We start from the raw sequence: 19,081 nt of genomic DNA, 5'->3' as shown, positions 1-19,081 counted from the left end.
TATCTTAGGGAAGATGTTTGGTTTTGTAAAAGATGATTCAAATACTTTCTTAATTCTCTATTTCTTCTCTTTTGTGTAAGATATTTTGTCTGAGAGAAAATCTCTTTATGTTCTTTGAAACCATCCAACGATTGGGATATATATTAAAGTGACAGCAATTTATTTTGAAGAAATTTATTGAGTAGGTCATATTACTACAAATAATATTTAAAATTTCAGAAGGAACAAGCAACCTATATGTGTGAGGTGTTTTTAATAAGCAAATTATATGGGTGCGACGGATTATATTTTTACTCCATTGTTGGTTTGATCAAATCTCAGGGGATGATTAAATCTACTGAAATTTATCAAGTTTATCATTTATCTGAAAGATGACCTTTTCTAAACCACCTAGTGCACTTAATCCATTATAGGCACATACACCATTCTGGGAGGAGAGGATTTCCATTTTTCTAACATTACCCTTCTTGCAATCAATGCTATTCTCAAGAGGATTTTTTGTTTCATGGACTAGATGTTCTTTGTAAATTCTCAACATGACCTAATGTAAAAATCAATGCATCTTTAGGTAAGTTCATTTCTATTATTAGATCTCACTGTAGCTTCATGTTAACGTGTTTTGAAATATAAGCAGCATCCTACCTACCACGGGGCATGGCTTTTTCCTGGTAATGCATTAAATTTCATTATGGTAAGAACCATTATAACAACAATAAAATCTACCACAGGTTTAGAAAAAGTCTCCCAGTTCCAGCCGACTGCCAGCAATGTGAGAGCATTAATGCTCTCATTACAATGTTAGCTTTAATTAAGTTAAAAGTGCTTTTGTGCAGGTTATGTCTCTATTGGTGATCTCCCCCATGACAATGGAACACATATTTTTCTGGCTCAGCAAGGACTAAAGGAAGCACTTACTGTGACTCTGGAGAGGAGGGGGAATAGTTTGGTAGCCCGTAGCAAAGATAAAAGCAAAGCAGTGCACACAGCATTGCTTATATGATCAATTATGATGAACAATGTACTTCATGGAGAAAGGAAATAAAGATTAATTCTATATTTTGCATATCCATGAAGGAACCTTCTCAAATTAAGAAAAGGTGCCTCAAAAAAAAAAAAAAAGTCCCAGGGCATTTGAGGTCCATTTTATCTTAGACCAAGGAGGTGATTAATTATCCTGCAACTTAGGTTTTTCCAGTCATAATAATTAGAACATTCTAGCACAAGGAAAAAATTAGACACTATTCAAAGTGGTCATAGAAGGATTTTTCTTAGACTATACTTTTTCTGGAATGTAGTGTACATAGAACACATCAGTGATCATAGTTCCTACTGATTTTACTTTCCCACCAAAGCACAACTTTTCATAATTTTTACATGTATTTGAAGCTCTGTTCATCAACAGTATTTAGAATTTTTTTCTTATCTGTTAAAAATGTATTTTTATGGTCTAGGCTTCTTAGTTATATACTTGATTGAAATAGTCATCAGATGTCTTTCAAGTTTAGCATAGCAAATACAGAGATATTTTGAAGTTAACCTATTATTATACACTAGAGGCCTGGTGCACAAAAATTCATGCACTCAGAGTCGGAGCCGGGAGTTCCTCAGCCCAGCCTGCATCCTCTCCTAATCCGGGACCCCTTGGGTAGGGTCCCAGTCCTGGCCTGAGATCAGGGCCTATTGGGGCCTTCCTTCCGTGGGCTGAAGGCAGCTGGCCCCACCCCTGCTACTGCCACTGCTTGCCATCCTTGCAATCGGGTCCCCCCTCCACTTCCACTGGTGGCCTCCCTTTGCAGGCAACATGCTGGGGTGCATGGCCTGGACCTCCCTCTTCCCTTGCTGGGGGTGGGGCTAGCCCTGCAAGGGGCCCTCTGGTTACCTGATCTCCCTTCACTGCTCGCCTACTGACCTGACCACCCCTAACCACTGGCCTGCCTATCTGATCACCACTAACCCCTCTGCCTGCATTCCTGATTGCCCCTTACAACTTGTTTTTGGGGGAGGTGGGGGCCAGCATTACTAGTCATTATGACAAAGGTTATTTATATATTTGGATATTCAGAAGAAAGGTGAGTCACAAATTGGCACAAATTTTTTGGTTCTAAACACAATGCCAGTCAGAGTGATGGCCTCATAGTGAGTTATAGAGGCAGTTATAGGACACAATGGAGAAAATAATCTTCAAAACTTTATGGCAAAAATTTAATGCTTAGTTTTAAATACAGTGTTTCCAGAACATTAGATATGTACAGATCAAGTACCTCTATCCTATCTAATAAAATAGTAATGTGCAAATTAACTGTCACTCTAAGACAGATGGTGGCGCCCATATCGGTGTGGGCAGGAGGGGTACACGGGCAGTGTCGCCCTGGTGACGTAAGCCCAGCGTCCCACATCTGGACGCATGGGAGGAGGGGCGGTCATCCCCAGTGATGCAAGCCCAGCATCCTGTGCCTGGCCATGTGGAGGGAGAAGTGGTCTCCCCTGCTGACACAAGTCCAACTTCTCGCACCCCAGCCATACAGAGAGAGGGGCTTCTGGACAGAAGCCCGGTGACAGGAGCCCAGCATCCCATGCCTGGCTGCAGAGAGGTAGGGGCTTTTGGCCAGAGACCAGAGCGCAGGATGCTGGGTTCACGGTCACTCCCAGCAACAAGCCCAGTGTCCCATGCCCCACCATGCGGAGGGAGGGCCTCTGGACAGAGGCCTGGGCACAGGATGCTGGCATCATTGGGGCTGAGGGACACACACACCCCTCAACATTTCTGCGTCTTCATTATATAAAGCGACAAACAAGTGTATTTCTCAGGTAACTTTCAATTATAACATCCTTTGAGTGGTTTTTCTCTTTTTAACTTTTTATAAAATTTGCATATTTTAATTTATAAGAAAATATCACATTTTTATTTTAAGCAGTTCAGCTAAGGAAATTTATAAGGAGATGTAGCCAACCTAAAACAATCATAAAGAGTAAAACAATTTCTCCCCTTGTCTCTTCTGGACTCTTTTTTAATAGATGCATTTAAGAAAATAAGGAGTGAAGATCAAGAAGAAAATCAGTGATGTTTATGTATGCTATATCTTATTATCAAAGAATTATTTAATATTTTAAATAGATTTTCCACCAGAATTTTTGGATCATCATAGTATATTATTAAATTCATCTCTCTTCCAGAAAATGAATGACTTTTATGCTAGTAAATGTTCTTTGTTCTATTTGGAGCCAAAAATCTTAGCTTTTCAATAACCAGGCCCTTCTAATCCTGTACTGTAATTGCAATAAGGCATCTCTGAGGATTTATCTCTACTGATGCATGCCAGCAGCACGTGGCCTCTTCTTGAACCCGTTAAAATTGTGACTTTTCTTTGAACTCTTGGCTGCTTCGTGCCACTGACCTTGATGCTCGTTTATAACTTGGGTGCCATTTATCACTCCCAGACTTACAGATATTGTTGTGGAAAGAACCTGAATGCAATCATTCATGCCATTGCCTTCTCCTAGTGGTGCCTTCCAGCTTCCTTCCTTACAGGATAACTGATAGGGAGAGATTAGTGACAAAGCTGTAATTCTATTGAGGGATTGTGATGTAACTGTATCATAAACCATGGAGCGAGACTCAAGAGGTTGGAGATCACGAATGCTGAGATTAAGTTACAGCAGCCACACTCAATTTCAGTGGATATGTGTTTTGTGATGGTTTGTAATCTGCCTGTGAAATATAAACTACCTGTAGAATATGCTTCCCCCCAGTACTGATTTTATTATATAGCTTCTGTAATTTCAGAACTTAAAATAAATAGATATTTTTTTAATTTTTACAAATATAGGCAGATAGCCTAGAAACTATTACAAAAATCTTATGTTTGATTTTGTCAAAGTTTTTTTTTTAATTGAGGCATAATTGTCATACATTATATTAGTTTCAGTTAAACAGTGTAATGATTGGACATTTACAGTGAGACATGTTTTAATTTTGAAACATTTTGTTTGTTTCTCAGATAACATGTGAAACATTTAGGTTATAATATTTTTAAATTTAATTTTTTTGTGCATGTGTGAAATTTAAAAAATAATTCTGAGTCTGGAATTCACATAATAAATAGAATCATTTTAAAGTAAATGATTCATTTGGTATATTCATTATGTTGTGCAAACACCACCTCTATCTACTTCCAAAACACTTTCATCAACCGCCAAGTAAAACTTCTTGCCATGCAGCAGTCTGTACCCACTTCCCCCTCCCTCCAGTTATAAGAGGGAATTTTTCAAAATAAAAATAAATGGAGAATTGACTTGATATTTTATTTATTTAACACTTAGAAGGTTTTAAAGCCATTATTTTTGTGTTATCCCTATTCTTCCATTCAACATGTGCCTTTAGGCATTATTCACTAAAGGTGACAAAGAAACTGGTTGTTAGTGTACTCAGATTTCCTTCCTGCAGGATTTTTCAGAGACCTTTTGGATGTTAGTGAACTCTGTTTTCTTTAGTCTAGAGGAGCCACAGTTCATAGCATTTCCGGAATGATGTGCCGCACTTTTCCTGGAGTATCCTGAGTCTACTGTTGAGACCCACTCTTTGTCAAATAATAATCTAGGGCTAATTATGACACTGGTGGAGGATAGTATCAAGAAACAGGAGATTTTTATTAAAGGTTTTTCTTAAAAAAATAGAAATTGCACTTTAAAAGTCATACTGACATTATACTCAGAGCAAAGAGCTGAGATTCAGGATTTTTTTGTAGTAAATAAAAATAGCGGTTAACATTTTTAAAGCATTTTTACACAATTTCATTGACTTCAGAGAGGAAGAGAGGGAGAAAGATATAGGAACATCAATAATGAGAGAGAAATATTGATCAGCTACCTCCTGCATTACACACACACACAACACACACACACACACACACACACACACACACACACACACACACACACTGGAGATGAAGACCACAACACTGGCATGTGCCCTGACCAGGAATCGAACCATGACCTCCTGGTTCATAGGTCTACACTCAACCACTGAGTCACACTGACCAGGCACATTATTTGTATTTCTATCAATAAACAGAAGCTAGATATTATTCTCCTAATTTTGTAAATGGGTAAACTGAAGTGCATGGGTAAATTATTTAATTTTAGCCATTTCAAAATATCTTGGGGATTAAGTGATTTGCCCAATCTCTCACACTTATGAATAGTGGTGGGGTAGTGATTTGACTTCAGATACCTGGGTTTACTAATTCTGCTGTCTTCTTTTTACTCTGTAGCATCACCATGTAAACAGGGATTTGGGACTCTACTTTTCTGGGGCTTTTTTTTCATATTTATAAAAATGAAGAAATTGGAGGATCTCTAAGATCTGTTCTAACTTTGAAATTCTGTTGCTAAATCTTGTGCTATTTACTAGCATGTCTAAAGGCTTTAGTGGGAAAAAAAAAAGCTTTATATTAAAATCCCAAGACCCCAATAAACATGTCAAAATACATTCCCAAAGAAATGAACAATTATGACAGCTGACTTTTATACATACCTCCCAGAACTCAAAAAGAGTTATAGAATCAAGGGAAGAACTCTGCTCTGCTTTTATAAATATAGTTAAGACCAATGTAAATACATGACTTGCCTTAAACACTAGGGTTTCTTAGACACAGCTTGAGCTTGCAAAGAGGATATGTGTGTGTTTGCCTTCCCCTGTCCATTTTATTCATGAAATAAAGGAGCCATTTCTAGAGCCCAAGTCCGTATCCAGGTGGGAAGAGAGAGAATGTGAAAATAGATCTACCACCTATAATTAGCTTGTTTGTTATTTTACTAGAGAAAAAATTTGAGTGAATAGATTTGGTCAAATTTAAATGGCCAAATGGATTTTTCCCTTCTAGCTTTAAAATATGTTTTGCCTGCTTACAAAGACAATGTTTTCCTTTTTCTACACATATTCATCTTAAAAGAAAATTCTCAATTTTTCCTACTAATTATAAAAAGAAACCTTCTTAAATCATATCAAATCTGATAATACCACTTACAGAGAAGATTTCAAAACTTTATTTTCTGTGGTTTGTATTATTTACTGTTACAGTACTACAAAATACTTTTTGTTTGCTTTATAAAATTTCAAATAAACATCACACTAAATGTGTCTTTTAAATGACTGTCTTTCCCTTACCTTTCACCCTGATGTCCCAGTATCTTTTCCTATTCTTATTCTATACTTCAGATCTCCGGTTGAATGAAACTCCTTTTTTTAATATATTTTATTGATTTTTTACAGAGAGAAAGAGAGAGGGATAGAGAGTTAGAAACATTGATGAGAGAGAATTATCGATCGGCTGCCTCTTGCACACCCCCTACTGGGGATGTGCCTGCAACCAAGGTACATGCCCTTAACTGGATTCCAACCTGGGACCTTTCAGTCAGCAGGCCAATGCTCTATCCACTGAGCCAAACCGGTTTCGGCTGAACTCTTTCCATTATAGAAAATAAATTTCTGTTTTTACTTTATTTTTGTAAGAAAGGCTTCTTTCCATTTTTAGGTGAGGAAACTGAATACAGAGTCTGCACAGAACAGAACTGTTTGGGAAGTCAGGTTTTTGTAGGTTACCTGGATCTTGATAAGAAAGGGAGTGGACTCTTCAAAGATTTAATTTTTTCAACATTTAGAGCCACTACAGAATTTAAAATTTCAGGGATATTTTTAAAGATAACTGTACTGTACCTTCATGTTTGACTTTTATTGTTATTAAGGGAGTTATAGAAATAACTCCCTTAATAAATGAAAAATAAAAGATTCACCTTTTTCCTTAAAGTCCTCTTTTAAAATATAAGACAGTTTTATTAATTTTAGAGAGGAAGGGAGAAAGAGACATAGATAGAAACATCAATGATGAGAGAGAATCGTTGATCAGTTGGCTCTTGCACGTCCCACATGGGGGATGTAGCCCGCAGCCCGGGTATGTGCCCTGACCTGGTAATAGGACAGTGACCTCCTGGTTCATAGGTCGATGCTCAACTACTGAGCAGCACTGGCTGGGCAAAGTCTTATTGTTTTGATACTGAATTATCTGCATTTGACTAAATTTTCTTTTCTTCAGTTGTTAAATAGGGTAAGCCAGCTACATTTGCATTCTTAGTTTCTGTGTCCATAGTAAGATCAATCCTCCAAAATCACTTTCACGTACTTCATGAAATTCCATATCTTTTGCAAAATTTATTGTATAATTCCACTTAGCAATCAATTTTCACTCTCAGATTTTCTTGATTCTTGACAAAGAACTGATAGACTGGTTCCATTAAGTGGTTGTGTGATAGGCAGGAGTGGAAGTTAGCACTAGATGGGAAGGAACGTTTTGAATAGAGTCTAATTTTAAGTCATAATTTTATGATTTATGCATTTATTTGTATTATGTGGTTTTATGACAGTGGCAGGTCAGAAATTAAACAACCAGATGTTACAGATACCTTTAAACCATACCTCCTTCTGGGAAAAAGAACTTTCATGAATGTAATAGAGTTTATTTTTTATATTTACTAGCACATATTTTTTTCCTTAAAAAAAAATAGCTTCTCTTTTTGCATCTTTCACAACCATCCAGATTAAACTTTCAATTCCATTTGTGAGTCTCTCCAAATTTATCTCATATTTATCTCCAAAGAGAGAGGTATCAGAAGTGGGTATATAGCTAGGGTCACTAATCACTAGTTCTTGAATATAACCTAGGGTTCCCAGCTTACTGACAATAGAATGTCACACTTCATATAAGTGGTCCTAAATATTGACCTTTCTGTCTATGGACAGGAGGCACTGCAGCTGGTTCTTACCAAGATAATGGATCTATGCAAGGTCTCATAAAATAGCAATGATTTACCCAAAGCAAACACTAAGGTATTGCCCCCTGTGGCCCTTTCTATGTGGTGGAGGCATATAAAAAGCTATCCTTGCTTTTAACTAGAGCATGTTTATGGAAATTTTCATAGTTTATTTCATTATCAAAAGACTGATTTTTCCCATAGGGATAATTATAATTGGGTGGTAGGGGTTGAATTTCTGACAAAGAAACCAACATTAATCAAAGCAAAATACACAACTATAACAACTATAATAATTTAAACTAGAAAAATATTGCTCAAAATCACAAATCAGGGAAAATACTCTGTACATGTCAGTTACATGAGTAAACCTTTTAGTAGAGATTTTACTAAAAATGCATAACTAGTTGTGATAGACACTAAATGCTTATTTTATTTGCTTTCTTGGAAATTAAAAATATGCTTTGTTATGATTTGTGGGATTTTTTATTAAGCTGGCTTTAGAAGCTGTCCAGGGAAATTTGAATCAATGCCTTATTTTTGTTTCCACACTTTTTTTCCTATAGCAAGCAGATATGTTTGGCAAAATAACATACAGTTTCTTTAATTTTGCCAAGCTGGTGAGTGAGACTTCCAGGGCTGTGAAAAATTGAATTAAGGGTAGTGGTAAAATTTACCAAAAGCAGCTTGTTGGTAGACAGCAAGGATCTCAAATGAGAATATTCAGGAAAGGTCTCTTGAAGCAAAATTCTGTGTTTCTTAGTGGTGGCAGTGTCAGCTTTGTGTATGTCATCTTCAGGTCACCAGACCCACTCTGAAGATGGGGTGATTTAAGGAAGCTACCAAGATAATGCCTCCCAGTAGGCCTTGTTATCCTTCCCACAGCCCCAATTCTCCTTGTAGTTGAGTATCTCAGCACCAGCTCAGTGTTGACTCCCTTTCTACCTTGGGGTATACTACAGAGAGTTCTCTCCAACTGACTCCACTCATGAGCCAGAGGCATCTATTGCTCCTGTCTGCACACTGCCATAGCATCTCTGAAGTATAAACGTACTCCTTTTTTAGCTCAAGGACCTGTCTTATTCAGCTGAACATACTCATTCTAAAGAAAGGATTGGTGCACCATAAATGAAGTGGGGAGCATGAGATAAACTCAGATTTCATTTCACATGTTAAACCACTGACGTGTGAAAAGAATCGAGTGTGAAGTTAGAAGCCCAGTGTGAAGGATCAAACACTAGACTAGAGTTCAGAAAATATATGCTACCAACAATTCTGCCACTGATTTGCTGCATATCTTTGGGAAAATATTTCACCTCACTGCATTTCGTGTTGCTCATCTGTAAAGTGGACCAACTTTAATATCCATGATTGTGTCTTCATAAGTGGGATTTGCCTTTGTTCCATTATGCCATATCTTAGCTGGCAAATGCCAATCATATAGGCTAGATTAAGTATGTATTAATATTAATTTAAATATTTTCTTCTTAGCTCTTTATGGAATTCTTTATTTTATTTATATCAGTGTATTAGTCAGAGTTCTCCAAAGAAATAGAACAAACAGGAGATACAGATACATAGATCTATGTATATTTGTATGCATGTATGTATGTGTCAAGAGATATTTATTATAAGAAATTGGCTCCTGTGTTCATGGAGGCTCAGAAGTCCCAAATCTGCTGTTGGAAGGCTGACAATGGAAATAGAGACTCTGATGTAATTACAATCCAAGTTTGAAGGCCTGAGAACTAGGAGAGCTGATAGGCAGGCCTAAGACCCAAGAGAAGGCAGGAAAAGTCCAGTATTCCAGCTTAGCAGTCAGACAGGAACAATTATTTTGTGCTTTTCAGTCCTTCAACTGATTAGATGAAGCCCACTTACACTGGGAAGGGAAATCTTTTCTCTGTCTACTAATTCAAATATTAATCTCATTCAAAAATACCTTCACAGAAAAGCCCAGAATAAAATTTGACCAAATATCTGGTGCTTGATTTTATCCCAATTGTGATTAAAAGCATAAAATTCTATCTCAAATGTAACGATTACTATATTAAATAGGAAGAGAAATTTCTATCAGAAAGAAAGCCTTACACCTCAACTTTCTTTTGACTTTGAGTATAATGAGAAATACATTATAATAAGACTTCTCTAACTTAAAAACATGTTTACATGTGGGTATTATTAGGATTATAAGTGTTTTTTCTACTTTTTGAATATATCTAAAGCATATAATGGGGTGAACCAGTAGTTTTAATTATGGAAATTTAAGAAAATAAAACTAACTAAAGAGAGTTATAGTTCAATAAATGTGAGATATTATCTGTTATAAAATATACTGACTATATGTTGACTTTTAAGACTGACGATTAATGAAAAGCAAAAAAAAATTTATTCAATTACCCAACATAGAGATATTCCCTCTAGTTTATGCTTTTGAGATGTTTAAAAAGTAAACAACAACAACAACAAAAATTACTATATACAAGTCTCAGTCACTCAATTGGTAAATATTTATTGAAAGATAACATTATTTGTGGTATTGATAATGATGCACTGTAGTGAGAATATAAAGAATCAGATACAAACACACCTTGCCCTGATGAACTCTTGATCTAATTTTGGGAGAAATATTATTTCAAATGCTAATAATATAAGCAAGAAGAGAGTGCTATAGGAACAAAGAGGGGTCAATGAAGTAACTTGGCATTAGTAAATAAAATAGGGAGTCATCAGGCAGACTGAGCACATGTTGCTGTTAGAATAAGAACACTTTTCCTGAAAGAAAATGTAGAGATTATCAATTTACAGATTAGGTAAAATTTTCAAAATAAAGTGTCAAACAGAGATAAAGTTAAAATTTTTCATTGACTTAGTGAACAAATAAATGTTGAGTACCAACTATGTTCCCCAAATAATCTCTAAGCATTGGTACTAGAGGTACCAGTGCTTGGGGGAGGGGGATTATTTAAAAATTAAATTAAATTAAATTAAATTAAATAATTAAATTTAAAAAATGATGATTAGACTGATAAAGTCACATAGAAGCTCTTGAATTTTCCCGCTCCCATAGACACACCAAATGTACAACAACATGCAGCAACTGCCTATGAAAAAAAATCCAGAAAAGAGCTGAGTGACTTTTATACATTAAAAAAAAAATGCATACATCAAAACATGTAGGAAAAGATAAGATACACCCACATTTTAAACCCTGCCCCTGGCACAGAGCCTATAAGAGATTCACCTCAGTTTTAAAGATATTCATCAACTGAAAGTAAAGGCATGGAAAAAGATATTCCATGCAAATGAAAACCAAAATAAAGTAGGGACAGTTCTACTTATATCAGATAAAATAAAATTTAAGCCAAAGACTATAACAAAAGACAAGAAAGTCATTACATAAAGAGAAAGGGGTCAATTCATTAAAGGCATATAGCATTTGTAAATATTTATACACCCAACATAAGAGAAACTAAAATATAAAGCAAATATTAACATACTTGAAGGGAGAAATAGACAGCAATACAATAATAGTATGGAACTCCAATACCCCACTTTCAACAGTGGATATATCATCCAGTCAGAAAATCAATAAGGAAACATTGGACTTAAACTACACATTAAGCCACATAGACTTAACATACATTCATGGAATTTTCCATCCAACAGAAGCAGAATACACATTTTTCCCAAGTGCACATGAAACATCCTCTAGGAAAGAGCAAATACCAGGCCACAAAACAAGTATTAGTAAATTTAAGATGATTCAAATCATATAAAGTATATTTCTTGACCACAATGATACAAAACTAGAAATAAATTATAAGAAAAAAAATGAAAAATTCACAAATATATGGAGGTTAAACAACTTGCTCCTAAACTTTCAATGAGTCAAAGAAGAAATTAAAAAAAAAGACCTCACAAATTTGACAAAGGAAAATGGGAACACAACATAACAAGACTTATGGGGTTTAGCAAATCAATTTTAAGAGGAAATTTTATAGTAATAATACTTTCATAAAGAAAAAAGAAACACCTTAAATAAACAACCCAATTCATACCTAAAGAAACTAGATAAAGAACACACTAAGCCCAAAATTAGTGAGGAAAAGAATATAACAAAGATCAGAGTTGGAATAATAAAGACTAAGAGAAAAAAAAAACAATAGGAAAGGTCAATGAAGCTAAGGGCTGGATTTTGAAAAGCATAAAATAGACAAGTCTTAGATATATTGTAAAATCATTTAAGGAGGTTAAACAGAGCAGAAAAGTGGTTATTGGGTCTGAAGGGAGAGTGGAGAAAACAGGGGAAGGTGAGTAAAAGGGTACAAAGCTTCAATTATGACATATATAAGTTATGAGGATTTAATATATAACATAGTGATGATAGGTGATAGCACTGTAATATATAGTTAAAATTTGCTGTGAGTAAAACTCAAATGTTCTCACACACAAAAAGTAAATATGTAAGATCATGGATGTATTAATTATCTCAATGTGGAGAATCCTTTCAAAATGTAAACATACATCAAATCATCATGTTGTACACTATAAATATTTTATAATTTACTTGTTTATCAATGATACCTAAATAAAGCTGAAAAAAAAATAGAATCTTAAAAATGCCAAGTAAAACCAAAAATATCTGTCCTCATGGAGTTTACATTCTATGGGAGTGAGTCACATAATCAAATCTATACTATATCAAATGGTGGAAATTTAATAACTGCTATGGATCAGCTACACAGAAAACATTTATAGAAATGATTAGAGGTATTAGGTATATTTTTAAAATAATTTAGTAAGACCAAAAGGAATTGGGGAAAATCTATTAGATATGCATGGGTGTACTGGGGGGGTATGTAGTTACAAAATCATTTCTAGCATATGGAAGAGCCAAATATAAAGACCAGGAAGTGTGATCATCATCATCTCTGTAGCTTCTAAGAACAGCATGGAGGTCAGTGTGGCTGGTATAGTGTGTATGATGGGAAAGTATAAGGAAAGAGTTTAAAGGGGAAATAAATCACAGAGGGCATTATAAATAATCATAAAACCTTTGAATTCTGCTCACAGTAAAATAGACTATAGAATTGTTTTTGAATAAGGGCAAGACAAAATATAATGTCTTTTAAAATGTTTCCTCTGGATGCCATGTGGATATAGGCAGTAAGAGAAGAAAAATATTCATTTAGAAAGAAATTGCAATGATTTAGGTGAAAACTGATGGAACTTGGACTAAGGAGGAAGTAGTGGAGGCGGTAAAATATGGTTGAACTTTGGATATATCTTTAAAGGCAGAATCAATAGGACCTGCTGACAGAAAGAATACGAGGTATACAAGAATGAGTAGTATTAGATGATTCCCAGGTGTTTGGGCTGAAGAGCTAGAAAGACGATGAAGATGAGATGGAGAAGAGAGTATACAGAGCAATTCTTGGATAATAATGAGTTTGTTCCGATACACATTAATTTTAAAATGTCTGAGACCATAAATTGACATGTCAATTAGACAGTTGAATATTAGGTCACTGAGGAGGAAAAAAGAGGAGGGGATGTATATTTGTTAGTTGTCAATGGATAGCTAATATTTCGCTCTAAGATTGATTGAAAACCAGAAAGAGAATGAGAACAGAAAAGAAAGGCGGTTCAATGACTGAGCACTGAGCACACCAGCAGTTGGAGCTTGGTTAGCAAAGGAGAAACCGGCAAAGGGTATTGAGAAGGAATACCCACTGGGAAAGCTTTTTCCTGGAAGTGAATAAAGATAGTGTGTAAGGAAAGGAGGAGGGATTAAATGACTGTCAGCTCCAGCCAAATGCTGCTGAAGAGTCAGTAGAACGAAGCCCAAGACCTAATCCTTTGATTTAGGATCATATAAACTTCTGGTGACTTTGAAATGAAAGTTTTAAGGAAGTGGTGGTAGTGGGAAAAGCATTGCTAGAGTAAGTTCCAGAAAGAATGAGAAGATAAATTGGAAACAGACTGTATAATTTTTCTTTCTTTCTTTTTTTTTTTTTTTTTTGAGGAGTACTGGTATCAAGAAAAAGAGAAACAAAGTAGTGGTGAGAAAAGGTTATGATTAGGAATTGTTTTCATTTTTTATTAAGGTATTATATGTGTACATATCTTACCATTGCCCCCTCCCCTCCACTCCCATACATGCCCTTACCCTCAGTGGATCTCTTATCTCCCCCACCTCTCCCTAACCTTCCCTGCTGTTTGATGCTTTACTGTCTCTGTATCTATCTTTTGTTCATCATTTTATAATGTTCTTTATTATCCATAAATGAGTGAGATCATGTGATATTTTTCTTTCATTGACTGGCTTATTTCACTCAGCATAATGTTCTCCAAATCCACCAAGATTGCTGCAAATGATTAGGAATTTTATTATTTTTTTTTTAAAAAGAATTAATGATGGCTTCTATGTTGTCCTCAATATTCAGAAGGAAAAGAAAAAACTATTGATGTAGGGATGGGAATAAGGTCACAATTCTCTTTCGCTGGAATGTAAAGATGAAATTTTTGAATTTGTTGATTAATTCAATTTTTATTTTCTTGGTTGAATTTTGAGTCTCTTTGCTGCTGTTTGATGAGTGTGAACAACTAAGACAGTGGTTCTCAAACTTGTCTGCTCAGCAGACTCACCTGGGTGCATAAGAATCATTAATGCCCAAGTCCCAGGGCAGATAAATGAGACTGATTCATCTTATAGGTTTCTGCAGCCGCCTAGGGGGATATATCTAAAACTAGCCTCAAGAACTACAGAAGTAAAGTAACTTAAAAATAATTAATAAGGATAATAAAATGCACTAGGGCAAGGCTTTTTACTAAGTCTCAGTCTAATGGAAGAAAAATCAAGACCTGCTTCACTGAAATATCTATACCACCGCATGTCCTGATTCATTTACTTTGAAAATGTAAGCCAATAATAAATGATTGTTTTTATTTTGGAAGATTTTAAGATGCTAATTGCTTAACTTTACAGAACGTAAGAGGGAGTTTCTGAAAAAGGAACATGCAAAGTAAAAAGTCAAATTTTGGAGGGAGACTATTTTACAGTAAAAATTAAAATAAAAGATCCTGCAATTGTAGGGAAAAATGAATAAACAGATTTGTATTATAAATGAGTTGTCCTCTGGAAAAGTTTTTCTAACTTTAAACAATTATGAAACTATCATGGTACTATAATTGGTTGAGTATTAGCTATACTGCTTTGAGAGATTTGATTTACAAAGTGTTTTTACCATACTTTGTCAGGTGCCCTTTTCACAGAATGGTGAAACCTAGACTCAAACACAAAACTTGATCTTTCAACTCTGAAGTCTTCCAACTCTGCACAGCTGTTGGCTAATCTTATGCCAGTTAAGGTCATAGACTTTTATAAATTGTAATGAAAGCCTTTGACTTTTCAGAGTCATTGAATGAAATGTATAGTTATTCTGAATTCAGGATTTGTGAATCATAAGACAGTCTCCATATAACATTATAATTTAATATACTATACTTTAAAAATCACTAAGGCACCTTGGTTTTCATCCAAGCTGCAGTTTGGACATACTAGTACTTTATACATTAATGACAGTGATGGAGAATTTGTGAGATAGAAAGGATGAAAATATTTAAGAATGTTTGATTTTCTCAAACTCAAAGATCAGCTCTGACAGGTTTCTGTAGTTTTCCCTCTTTTTCTGATTGATAATTTACCAAGTGCTATGGTTCCTTGTCACTATAATATTTAGCCATTCTTTTCTTTTACCTCTCTTAACCCATTTCCTTTTCTCCTTACTTTGTTCTTCCTTAATTTTCTTGGAGAGAATATTTTGTACCTGTCTATTTCATATTTTTAATTGGTAAATTATATACTATTGAGTGCAAAATCAATTAGCTGGGACTCAAACAACATTTTAAAAAAGGAAATAGAAATAGAAAAATAAGCCCTAACCAGTTTGGCTCAGTGGATAGAGCATGGGCTTGCAGACTCAAGGACCCCAAGTTCGATTCCAGTCAAGGGCATGAACATTGGTTGCGGGCACATACCCAGCAGGGGTTGTGCAGGAGGCAACTGATTGATGTTTCTCTCTCATCAGTGTTTCTAATTCTCTATCCATCTCTTTCCTCTATAAACAATCAATAAAATTAAAAAAAAATAAAAAGAAAATAAAACACCAGTGTGTATAGCATGTAGTAAGAGTAGGTATTGTTTTATTAAATTTTTTCCTATTTTATAATTTCATATGTAAATATATAAATATTATATACATAATTATACATGATATGTACATATATATATACATACCTTTATACATACATATATACATAGATACATGCATACACTTGTCCATGATGTAAAACATATTTATATAGGAATCATGGTAAAAAGTTAAAAGCCATTGGAGTAATAAGTGTTAAGGGTTGGATAAAATTGTGTAAAATTCTTTTGAGTAGCATATTTTCAAAACTCAACCAAGCATAGGCCATAATCCAGGGTTTATGACTATTTTCCTTAAGGTGATTATTTGTTTTAAAATTTTTCTGGTGACAGAATTTGCCCTTGTTAACATTTGGTGTAATATTCATTCATATTAAGTATATTCAGGTTGGAATGCATTCCGTTTATGGAAAATTTAGCCCTCAGAAAAGAGGTGAAATGAGGGGAGACTTTTTAATATTCAGACCTAAGAACCTAGGCAGTTTTCTCCTCTGTGAGTTACCTCCTACTTCTTTATCCATATACTTTTATACACAAGATTTATTTAAAGGCCATTTTCCTTGTGAACATTTTTCTTGCCAATAATTCATAGTCCAAGTTACTATTAGTAAATATTTAACATGAAAATGATAAGATTTTGTACTAATGAAACAAAAGTGTTGCTCACTTTTGTTTTAGAATTAAATGCTTCACTCTTTTCTTCTTTTAACTTTTCCTCTCCAATATTTGCTGTGGGAATAAAAGTGAGAAGTATCATTTAAATTCCTATTTTACTTTTTAAGAAATCCACTTCAGAGTTTTATCATAACTAAAGTAGGTAAAAACTCTTATTTGACAAATAATTATTTTTAAAGGTAGCTTTGAGATTAATCAAGATGTTACTGAGAATTTACTATTTGGATAGTGGAATAAGTATATATTGTATTTCCTACAATGTAAAATGTACAGTCTAAGATGAAACCATTTTATGAAAAATAAAGGTTACAGGATTAAGTAATACAAGAGTATAAAGTAGAGATTTCATATGTATGTATCCTTTATTGGTCATGGCCCATCATTCCCAGTTGCCACCAAACTTATAAATCTCTTCAATGTGTGCTGGCAGTGAATAAACCATTGGGATACTAAAAAACTTTTATTGGGAAAGTGAATTTTCTCTGCTCTTGAGGCTCAATAAACATCAGCAGAAACCACACAGAAACACAGAATGTAAGGGTATTTAAGGGCCTCAGAGAGCCCACTATAGGGATTTGGACACTGTGACCAGTAGCCCAGAGGCTCAGGGCCTTGTCCACCCGTCATGTACTCGGGGGAAGAGAGATAATCAACCCCGGCCTTCTGTGTCTGACTGAGTGTTCTTTCTGGTAACAGTTGTTTCAGATCTCTTGAAATACACTCAAATAATCTGTGATCATGGAACCCCCATGATAAGGTCACAGCTGGATCTGGCCAGCAAGAAACACAAGTCGACCATGTAGTCCCATATCCAGTCATAAAATGTCATGCAGATGTATATGCTCTACATAATCTATTTAAATTTTTTTAAAATATATTTTATTGATTTTGTACAGAGAGGAAGGGAGAAAGATAGAGAGTTAGAAACATCGATGAGAGAGAATCATCGATCAGCTGCCTCTTGCACACCCCCTACTGGGGATATGCCCGCAACCAAGGTACATGCCCTTGACCAGAATCAAACCCGGGACCTTTCAGTCCCCAAGCCGACTCTCTATCCATTGAGCCAAACCGGTTTCGGCTAATCTATTTAAATTTTTAAATTATATAGGGTTAGCTAATTCAAATATGCCAGAAGGTAAGCTATATTTTCGCTCTGACTTTGTGAGCTTCCAGACATATCAACACATACCTGTAAGAGTACATATATGTACCCACTCCGTGCTGCCTTAATCTTCCTGTTTTAAGAGGGGAAGAAAAAGAAACTAGTAATTTTCACTTCATTGCAAGATGATGCTTATTGGATTGTTGTACTTAAACTAAAACCTGCATTTTAATGAGTCTCTAATCATAATAATCATGTATCCTATGATGCCCCTCAAATTTGTACAAAAATCTTATTTCACCAAATTGCACTTTAAACCAGTACAGTCCCCTTTAAAAGTATATTTGGCTCATATATCATCCCCCTACCCACTTTATTTGCAGTGTTCTCACTCTTGTCTTTTTTCCATAGAAACCAATATATATTTGTATGATTTACCAAATATCCAATAATCTGCACTTTGAACGAACTCATCCATCACAGGAGCTACCCTTTCAAAACTGCATTGACATGCAGCTATCTGCACCAGGCTTCGTTTGTAAATCATCACTAACATTTTTAATAAGTTTTAATTTTTTATGAGCTGTTTTCAGGGGCCATCCAGGATTTCGAATAACGCAGAGAGAACAAATGAGTTACGATGTGCTTTCCAGGGCTAAGAAAGAAAACAGATGCGTTTCAAGGTTCTGTCTGCAGTGTAACCTCGAGCCAAATCATAAAAGCCTGAGCCTTTTCAAAATGTTCCTGATATTAAGTACTCACATGGTGTGCTTTACTTTTCCCAGAGTCGCACTCACCACGCTTCACTGTATTGGCTTGATAATTGTTGGTTTCTTGTAACAGACTTCACAGCCTATGACCTCAGGCCAAGTCTACCTCTTCATCGCTCTATCATCTGCACCTCATATAGTGCCAAGCATGTGACAGATGTGAAAGACATTTTGTTGAATTCATGTGGGGTACTTTGACTAATGGTAGGATTTCACCTCCTTCATTTGTGTATTATATCAATTGGGAAATGCTATTGAAGTAGTCCCATATTTAGCAATTGAAAGCAATAGTGCCTTGTGTGCATTACTTTCAGGCTGATTTTCTGATTTGTATAAAAGGCTCTGAAAGTATGAAGAGTATCCAAAGTTGCCATCCTACAGAAAGATGGACTGCTCAGAGAAAACCTGCATACGTAAGAGTTTCTAAGACTCTTTGTGACACCAGGTGGTGCATGCACTTTAGAATATATGCAAAACCTGTTCCATGTATTCTGTTTAAATTAATTTGTC

The sequence above is a fragment of the Pipistrellus hanaki genome (genome assembly GCF_964339955.1).
Source record: "Pipistrellus hanaki genome assembly, chromosome: 2".
Lineage (NCBI taxonomy): Eukaryota > Metazoa > Chordata > Mammalia > Chiroptera > Vespertilionidae > Pipistrellus > Pipistrellus hanaki.
Note: the sequence above shows the minus strand (reverse complement) of the source record.